Below are 9329 nucleotides of genomic sequence, written 5' to 3'. Positions count from 1 at the left end.
TTTTCTCCTCGGGAGATCCTACACGGCCGTGTCTGGATGACACGACCCAAGCACTTCCCTTCTCTGCAACCTTTGCCTGGCCGTGTATAGCACACGGCCGGGCTCTGTTTTGCACCTAACCTGAAAACAAAATCAAAAGAATGCATCAAACTAAAAGAAATTAAAATACAAATCAAAACTAACTAAAAGAACCCTTGGGTTGCCTCCCAAGAAGAACTTGTTTAAGGTCTTTAGCTCGACCAAACTTGATCATTCACTTCTTTTCCTCTCCCTTGGAGGACAGATATACTTTTCGTTTTTATTGGGAGATCTTCTCCCAACATCTTCCACCACATTGTCTCCTTCGTTTGGTGGCCTTCCATGAGGATGGAAATTCCATTCCTCAAGTTTATAAATGCTTGTCCTGCTACAAGCATTTAAAAGAGACGAGACATGGTTAGAGATATTAGATAAATCATATTCCAACTTTTCCTTACCAATTACCAAAGAAAGCTTATGATTTTTGACATCAATTATAGCTCCAGCTGTAGCAAGGAAAGGTCTTCCTAATATGATAGGAATCCTGGGGTCCTCTTCCATGTCCAACACGACAAAATCTGTGGGAATAACATTCCCATCCACCTCTACTGGCACATCTTCTATAATACCCAAAGGGTACCTGCAGGAATGATCGGCAAGTTGAAGTGCCATAGTAGTAAGTTTAATGTTTTTGAGACCTAATTTATTACAAATTGAATAGGGAATGAGGCTAACACTTGCCCCCAAATCACAAAAAGCTTTTTCAAAAAATTCTTTTCCTATGTTGCAAGGAATATAAAAGCTCCCTGGGTCCTTTAGTTTTGGGGAAGTGTTCTTCTCCAAAATAGCACTACATTCCTCACTAAGCGCAATGGTCTCAACCTCTCCTCTTCTTCTCTTGTTTGACATGAGATCCTTCAGGAATTTGGCAAATCTAGGCATTTGAAGAATAGCATCAATAAGAGGTACCTCTACACAAATTTCCTTAACTTTTTCTAAAAACTTGCCAAATTCTTCATCTTTCTTGAGCATTGTAAGTCTCTGAGGAAAAGGGACAGCTTTGCTCTGATGGTTCAGTGGAAGAGTCTCTTCAACCTCAATGGTACTCTCCTCATTAGCTTGAATCTGATTTGGTATAAGAGGAGAGAGCTCTTCTTCTTTTTATATCCCTTTTGAAGCAGTCACTTGGGAGTCTCCCAAGGTTCGTCCGCTCCTAAGCTCAATTCTATTGCAATGCTCCATAGGATTCACATCAGGTTTTCCTGGAAGTTGTCCTGGTGCTCTGGATGATGAGGAAGCTAGTTGGGCAATTTGACTATCCTGGATCTTTTGATGCTTTTCAGAATTATCCATTCTCTGAATGAGCTTTGCTAAATCTTGCTTCATTTCATTCTGACTTGAGATAATTTCTTCAAGCATCTTTTCAATATTTAACTTTGGTAAGCCTTGAGAAGATAGATGTTGAAAATTTTGTTGCCCAACTTGAAAATTTGGTCTTGCCCCCATAGATGGTCCTTGATCTTGATTATTTCTATAAGAAAAATTTGGATGGCTCTTCCATCTAGGGTTATAAGTATTTGAGTATGGGTTGTTCTGCCTTTGATTGTAACTCATGATTGCATCACATTGTTCCAGTTGATTGATTTGTGCAGTGATAGCTCCCAATGGACATGAGTCATTTGAGTGCTCTGAACTCCCACATACTTCACAAGATGTACTAATAGCATTGACCATATTAGCACTAGTCCCCATATTCTCAAATTTCTTTGTAAGAGCGTCCAATTTTGCAGACAAAAGAGTGACTGCATCTACATCAAACTTCCCTGATGCTTTAATTGTTGGGTTTACAGAAGAATAGCCACCACTTCTTTCATTTGCCCATTGATGATGATTTTGTGCTACACTGTCAATAATTTCTTCAGCTTCATCTAAACTTTTATTCATAAGTGCCCCTCCAGCAGCTGAATCAAGGGACACTTTAGTATGATAGTTGATACCATTATAAAAAGTGTGCAACGCTAACCATCTTTCCAACCCATGATGTGGGCATTGTCTGAGCATACTATTATATCTATCCCATGCTTCAAAAAGAGATTCTGAGTCAGTTTGCTTGAAGCTTGTAATTAAATTCCTCATATGAGCTGTTTTGCTTGGTGGATAGAATTTATCAAGAAACTGTTGCTCACACTGCTCCCAAGTGGTGATGCTATTAGGGGCCAAAGAATTCAGCCATTGCTTTGCCCTATCTTTTAAAGAAAACCCAAATAATAATAATCTAACTGCTTCTGAAGGAACTCCATTCATTTTCATGGTACCACATATTTCATAAAAGACCTCTAAGTGTTGATTGGGGTCTTCATGAGGTCCTCCACAAAATTGGTTCTGCTGCACCATAGATATAATTGCGGGTTTGATCTCAAAGTTATTAGCTTCCACTGAAGGTCTTGAAATACTAGATCGAAAACCTCTTGCATAAGGTGCTGCATAATCCTTGAGTGGTCTATTCGCCATGTTCAAATGTTCCTGTTCTTCAATTTGCCTTTGCAGAATTCTTCTTTTATGGAAAGTTCTGTCAATCTCAGGGTTAAAAGGAAAGAATTCCCCTGCAAAGTTAGATCTTCGCATACACAAGAACAAGATAGCAAATGACAATTCAACAGAAAAAGGAAAAAAAATAAAAGAATAAAAAATGCAGAATTGAATTTGTACAAAAAGAATTAACAAGAAATAAAAGTTATACAAGAAAGTAAAAACAGAAATCTAATGATTAGTTACAACTATGCAATATGAAAGGAAAACAAATGTTATGTTTAGTCTAACTCAATTGATAATTCCTAATGTTATAGCGCAGTCCCCGGCAACGGCGCCAAAAACTTGTTACGCTCCGCAAGTGTACGGAAATGTCGCAAGTAATATAAAAGATTATCGTATCCACAAGGACTGGAATAAGCACTAGAAATGTCTCAATGCGAATTAGCTAAACAACTATCAAATTTTTTCAAATGCAAAGTGAAGGTAAACAAATCTAATATTAAAGATCAACAAACAAGAGTTTAGTGTTTTGGGTTATGATAAAGAGAGATTCTAAGAGTTTCGGTTTCTTTGTAAGATTTCTTGAATATAAATGGTTCACCAATTCTTATCCCTCAATTGCCAAACACTTGTAGAAAGTTGCCGGTTCTCTCTTGTAATAGATAACCGGCTAAGGACTGAGAAATGTATCTAAATATGATCAATTAGACGTGAACCTACGTTGTCCTTACACAGAAGCGCACCTATTACTATGCCTTCCTCGGATATCAACATAAAAGCCCACAACTTATTAATCTATCAAGATACAAGAAACTAATCACAAGATCCATCCTACTCTCTTGAATATTCCTATTTCCTCTTCAAGATTATCTCTCAAACGTCCTTACACGGGCTTGCACCTGTCACGTGGATCCCTCGGATGATCGAGTGAGAGTTTATCTTTACAAAGTCCACAAGAAATCCAAACAATCAATCAAGAATGAGAATTAAGCACAAATCACCATTAATCATTCAAGATCTAATTGATACAAGCAAGAAAATGTCATTGAAACAAGAAAATGGCAAATCCATAAGAGATTACATCAATCCATCATACAAATACTCCCTTAATCCTAGAATACAAGATCTACTCCATGAATCGAGGAAGAATACCCGAAGAAATAAAGATTACAAGCATTTCTTAAATCCCCAATCCAAGAAACCAAGAAAAGGGGGAAAGAAAAAAAAACTTATCTACGAAGAAGACTCGTCTTCGGATCCAATCCTCGCTCCGGAGTCGAAATCGTCAAGAACTCCCCTCGAATCGCCCAGAAATCCTCCCAAGAATGGGAGGAAACCACCAAATCTTGCCTTCTCCCAAAAGGGGAGAGATCCCCTTTCAATTCATGAAAGAGGGTTTAAATAGAGGAGGAAATCGGGCGCCACACGGCCCCATGACACGGCCGTGTGAGATTCACACGGCCATGTCCAGTTCCTTCTCTGCCAAAGCTGCACGGCCGTGTGACTCACACGGCCTAGGTCTCTTCTCTTTAAAGCAACCAAGCATGGCCGTGTAGATCCACACGGCCAGGACCCTTCTGTTCTCTGGAAATGCTACACGGCCTTGTGGTGCACACGGCCACCACCTGCTTGGCCTCTGGAAACCTCACACGGCCGTGTAGATCTACACGGCCATGTAAGGCATCTGCTCTAATTTCTTCAAATCAAGACATAGCCATGTGAGATTCACACGGCCATGTCCTCTTCCCTTCCTGTTAAAACTACACGGCCGTGTGTGGTACACGGCCTGATGCTCTCTCCCTTCAATTCCTTCCAAACTTGCCCGAGGACGCATAATCTTCACCAATTTTGACTCTTGTGTACAGAAAATGCACAAAAAGCAAATCTCCGAACCGCTTGAGTAAATACGCTAAAAGGAAAGCTGGAAGTATAAAAATGCATAGATCAAGCATGCTCAAAGTATGTAAATGTACGTAAAAACATGCATAAAAGAGTATATAATCTACGCACATCACCTTCATTCTCCCCCTTTTCTAGAGGACAAACTCCCTCTTTAGGTAATTAAGGCCTAACTTAAACCACACATTCTCTCCCTATTGGCACACATCAAAAACTCTACCCAACGTCATTCACAACTTCACTCGTTGCTCACAACACAATAACGAAGGTCTCATACCCTTCATTATTCTTAACGCTCAACCTTGAGCATATACCACCTGGTATATTCACACACGATTCAAATGAAAGTCCCATACCTTTCATTTTCATCAAATGCTCATCCTTGAGCATTTTCACGAAAGAAGGTTGTCCACCTTCCAAGGTGTATGAAAAATAGATTTTCATGTCCTTAAAGAGTAAACCCCCCCTAAAGACATGGTTGTGACTTCTGTCATTGCACCAACAATGACTTGGAATCCCTAAAACTTTAGGAAACCCAAATTTAGAAGTTTTGAGGGTCAAAAATTCAATAATGAAACAAAACCTCAACCTAAACCTCTGCTTAGTCTTCCTTAACCAATCCATCCTAGTTTTCATCATGAAAACTCCCCCTAAATGTATAAAAATGTGTTTGAAGGGGTAAGGAATGGTTACATAGACTAAAAATGGTTCAAAATACTGAAATCAGGCTTTCCCAGTCAAAATCAGCATTCCCAATCGATTGGAGTTGGTTTCCAATCGATTGAACCCATCTGAATCTATCCATTGATCGATTCAGACTGTGTGGATCGATCGTCTGATCGATCCAGCGAGCTTTTGCTCATGGAAAAACTCCTCTCAATCGATCGCCCGATCGATTGGGGTACTTCAATCGATTGGGTGATCGATTGAAGTTCTGAAAAAGCTGAAAATCCATTTCAGTCAATTTCAGAAACCCCTAGAAAAATTCACAAAATTCCAAAAATCATGAAAATCAATGTAGACATTATTTATGGTATATATTATCAAGTAAAAATAGTTTTCTATGAAAATACTTTCTATTTTCAAAGATTGACACAAACTTGAAAGCTTGTAAAAACTTTAGTGTTTTCCTCTAGTTTGTGTCTAACTTTTCAATGATGATTACTATCAAAAGATAGTCTTCATCAAGGTTTTCTAAAAGTATTTTAAAATGATTTTCAAAACCAATATCCAAGCATGTTCTTTGGGCTCAATGCACATGACTTGCACATTAGCTTTCCCAATGATTGGAAAACACATAACTATGTGTTTTGATGAACTTAAAACTCAAAAGAATGCACTAAATCAATATCTTGAGTTTTGTTCATCATCCTAACATCTCACTTGTATTTAATGTGTACAAAACCACATATAAAGCACCTTGTAGTTCTTTTGTGAGATGTAAAGTTTGGTTTTGCCCTAATCTAGGGATTATGCATATCTATTTAGGCATTTTGAGGTTATGAACATCTACCAAGGATGTTACTTGTTAATGAATGTCATTTGTCCTTAATTTGCAAGGAATTAAATATAATGCATGATATGTGATGGCATACATCAAAATGAAATAATTTTCAAGAGAAAATATCCTATAACTACATGATGTATGTATGCATGACATGGTATTTTTGTATTTTTCATAATAAAATATGAATGCAAAAATAACTAAATAAATATGATGTCATGACATATGATGGGCAAACAAAGCATGAAAATTTAGCATAAATAAAATACCTAGATTATTTACCTAAGTATCCTTAACCCTTAGCTAATCTTAAAAATTTAAACCCTAGATTGCCCACTATTTCCCAGGAAAATGCCAATAATCCAATTTTGACATTTCTTTTACTTTTCCTAATTTGTGCCAATTTAAATTAAACATATTCCTCAAATTTTGGCGCAATTTACTCTTTTAAAGAGTAACAAATTGAGTTAAGGCTTAGATTGCCTTTAATTCCCTAAGAACATACCAAAATCCCAAACTTGGTAGTTCTTATGATTTTCCCAATTTGTGTCATTTAACATTACATCCAATTTCTCAAAATATGACACATTTTACTCTTACAAGAGTAAATCAATAACCCTTATCATTTTCAAAAGTTAATAATAACCTTGGAAATGCTCTCCAAGTGTCAACTTCATCAAAGTTGGGTTAACTACCCTTCTAATCGGAGTTGACACTCTCTAGCCCATTTATGGGGTAGAGAAAATGCTCTTAGGAACCCAAAACCTATTGGTGCTCTTTGGATACTCTAGGTACTCACGAGGGATAACCTTCCTAGATACCTTCCTAGTGACCTTGTTAGGCTTCTTAGAAGCCTTGGTCACTTTTCCTAGGTCAACTCTAGGATTTCTTCCCTTGTGACCTTTTTTGTGACTTTCTTGGACTTATGAGAAGTCTTAGTCACGTTTGTTGCAAAAATACTCTTAGGGATAATTTCCCTTGTATTTTTGACTTGACCCTTTGACCTAGGGTTGGTTCCATAATTATATGGAATCATATGGTAAGAAGGCATATCCTTTTTGGTTTTAGGTTTGTATCCCAAACCCCTATGGCCCTTGGATGACCTTTGTTGTTCTAAACCTAGGTTTTGACTCTTTGACCCTTGTGTATTATTTGTGATCTTTCTAAGGGTCCTTTCCATTTTATCAAGTCTTGACCTCAAGACTTGATTTTCTTCCATAATTCCTCAATCTTAGATTTTTCACTAAAATCTTGATTCTCCTTTTTCTTAGGCAAATACTTAGAGTCTTTAGAGTTCTTGCCTAAATTCTTATCTACCTTCCTAGACCTAGGTGTGGTAGTTTTTGTTAGCTAGAGCCCTAGAGCCAATCATTTGATGATTGTATTATGGACTTATTGTATCATATTCTTATATTAATAAAGACATTTGTTTGGTTATTATACTTACTTGTATTGGTGCCAAATAAACTAAGTATAATAACATCCTTGAGTAGAAGGTTCTTACCTATATCAATCGATTGGTTGAATCGATGGTGAGATGATATAGGGAACACTACTCTAAATCATTCCTAGTCGAGTATTAGCATTCATGGACAATGTTAATGCAATAAGACTAGCATGTAGGTCAACTCGATAACTTGATCTCACAAGTCATGGATATGGAGATATCAAGTTGACACATGGGTATGCATTGGAGAATGTATACTGAATGATCCGCCATGAGAAATTATCATGGATCGTTATATGAGTGTCATATACTTTCTCATGTGACTATTAGTATGACTATTGGTCCTTAGACCTGAAGTCACCATGGTTCCCTACATAAGGAGTTATGTACTTTGGTTTCGTCAAACGTCACTCGTAACTGGGTGGACTATAAAGGCTATTACTGGGTATATAACGAATTATGCAGAGGGATGTGAGTGATGTAGATGGGATCTATCCCTCCCATATGACGGGAGCGACATTGGTATTCTTGATAGAGTTAGACCACGAAATGCATGGCCATGCCCAAATGAGTCAACATGAGATGTTGAGCTCATTTGATCGAGTGAGTCTACTTGGAGTTCAAGATTTAGATTGATTAGAGGATGACACGGTTTATGCCTCACATTGATCAATCTAGATTCTAGGATAGAAGGACAATGTCACATATTGTGAGGAGTCACAATTAGTAGTCACAAGGTGATGTTGGATCTCAACATTCTTGTAACTTGGGTAGCAATGATGTATTGCTAGATGCCACTCATTGCTTATGTTTCTAAAGGAGTTTAGAAACATTGCCAACGTTACAAGAACCTATTGGGTCACACACAAAGAACAAGTGGATGGAGATTAGGTTCATATGATGAACCAATTGGATTAGGTTCATATGATGCACCAAAGATTGGATTCAAATTAGACTTATTGAGTTAGACTCAATTAGATTCAATTATTGAATTATTCTAATTTAAATTTGATTCATTGAGTCAATTTATATTAATGAATTAAGATTCATTAAATTAAAATTGACTTGAATCAAAGGTTGGATTTGACTCAACAAGGAAGAGAATTGGTCAATTTTGACTTGACCAAATGGAAGTTGAAACATCAAGTTTGTCTTGATGCATTGCCACATCATGAAGGTTGACTCATCCTACATGGCATGACTAACCTTGCCACATCATTTCCACCTCATCATGGTGTGCCACCTCATGGAGGTTACACATTCCATTCCATTTAATGTGGCCGGCCACATTAAATGGGGAGGTTACAAGGTGTGGCTAGCCACACTAATGTAGTGTGGAGGTTTTGGTTTTGTGTATTGATGTGTGCATTCATTCTATCATCTTCTTCCTTGGTCATTCTTTGTAACACCCACTAAGCTTTTAAGAATAAATATGAGAATGATGAATTTGCCTTAGAAAAATAATAAGAAGTGAGTTGAAGTAAAAAGAAATAAAATGAAATAAAAAGAAGTGATGGTCAAGGATTGAACCTTGAACCTCTTATATTATAATTCATAAAATTAATTAGTAGAAACCAATTGGGATAGAGAGAAGATATTGATAGCAAAGGAGGGAAACTCATGATAAAGGTGAGAATAAAAGATAGCCAAAAGAAAACAAGAAAAGAGCAAGAGAAAGGCAACTTGCCTTCCTCCCTTTCTCTCCCTCTTCCTCTTTGATCTTGCCGAAATTTTAAAGAGGAGTTAAGGGGATTCATTCCCCCTTATTTTATCATGAATGGTGAGAATAAATGGAAAATAATATAAATAAAATAAAAATAGAGAAAAAGGCTAAGGGAGAAGGAAAGCAAAAATCAAGTTTGCTACCTCTTCCCCCTTAACATAAAAGGGAGCAAGAAAAGAGAAAATTATTTTTTCTCTCATTTTCTT

General features: G+C 37.1%; 1 non-coding gene across 1 annotated transcript; it reads left to right on the top strand.

Annotated features, from left to right (window-relative positions):
* The first annotated feature begins 2050 nt into the window (after nucleotides 1-2050).
* Nucleotides 2051-2156, top strand: LOC122039265. Its single transcript, XR_006128124.1, has one exon. It is a non-coding gene; the product is annotated as a small nucleolar RNA R71 (small nucleolar RNA).
* Nucleotides 2157-9329: the final 7173 nt, after the last annotated feature.

The sequence above is a fragment of the Zingiber officinale genome, chromosome 1A (assembly GCF_018446385.1).
Source record: "Zingiber officinale cultivar Zhangliang chromosome 1A, Zo_v1.1, whole genome shotgun sequence".
NCBI classification, from domain to species: domain Eukaryota; kingdom Viridiplantae; phylum Streptophyta; class Magnoliopsida; order Zingiberales; family Zingiberaceae; genus Zingiber; species Zingiber officinale.
Note: the sequence above shows the minus strand (reverse complement) of the source record. Positions and strands in the feature narration are given on the sequence as shown.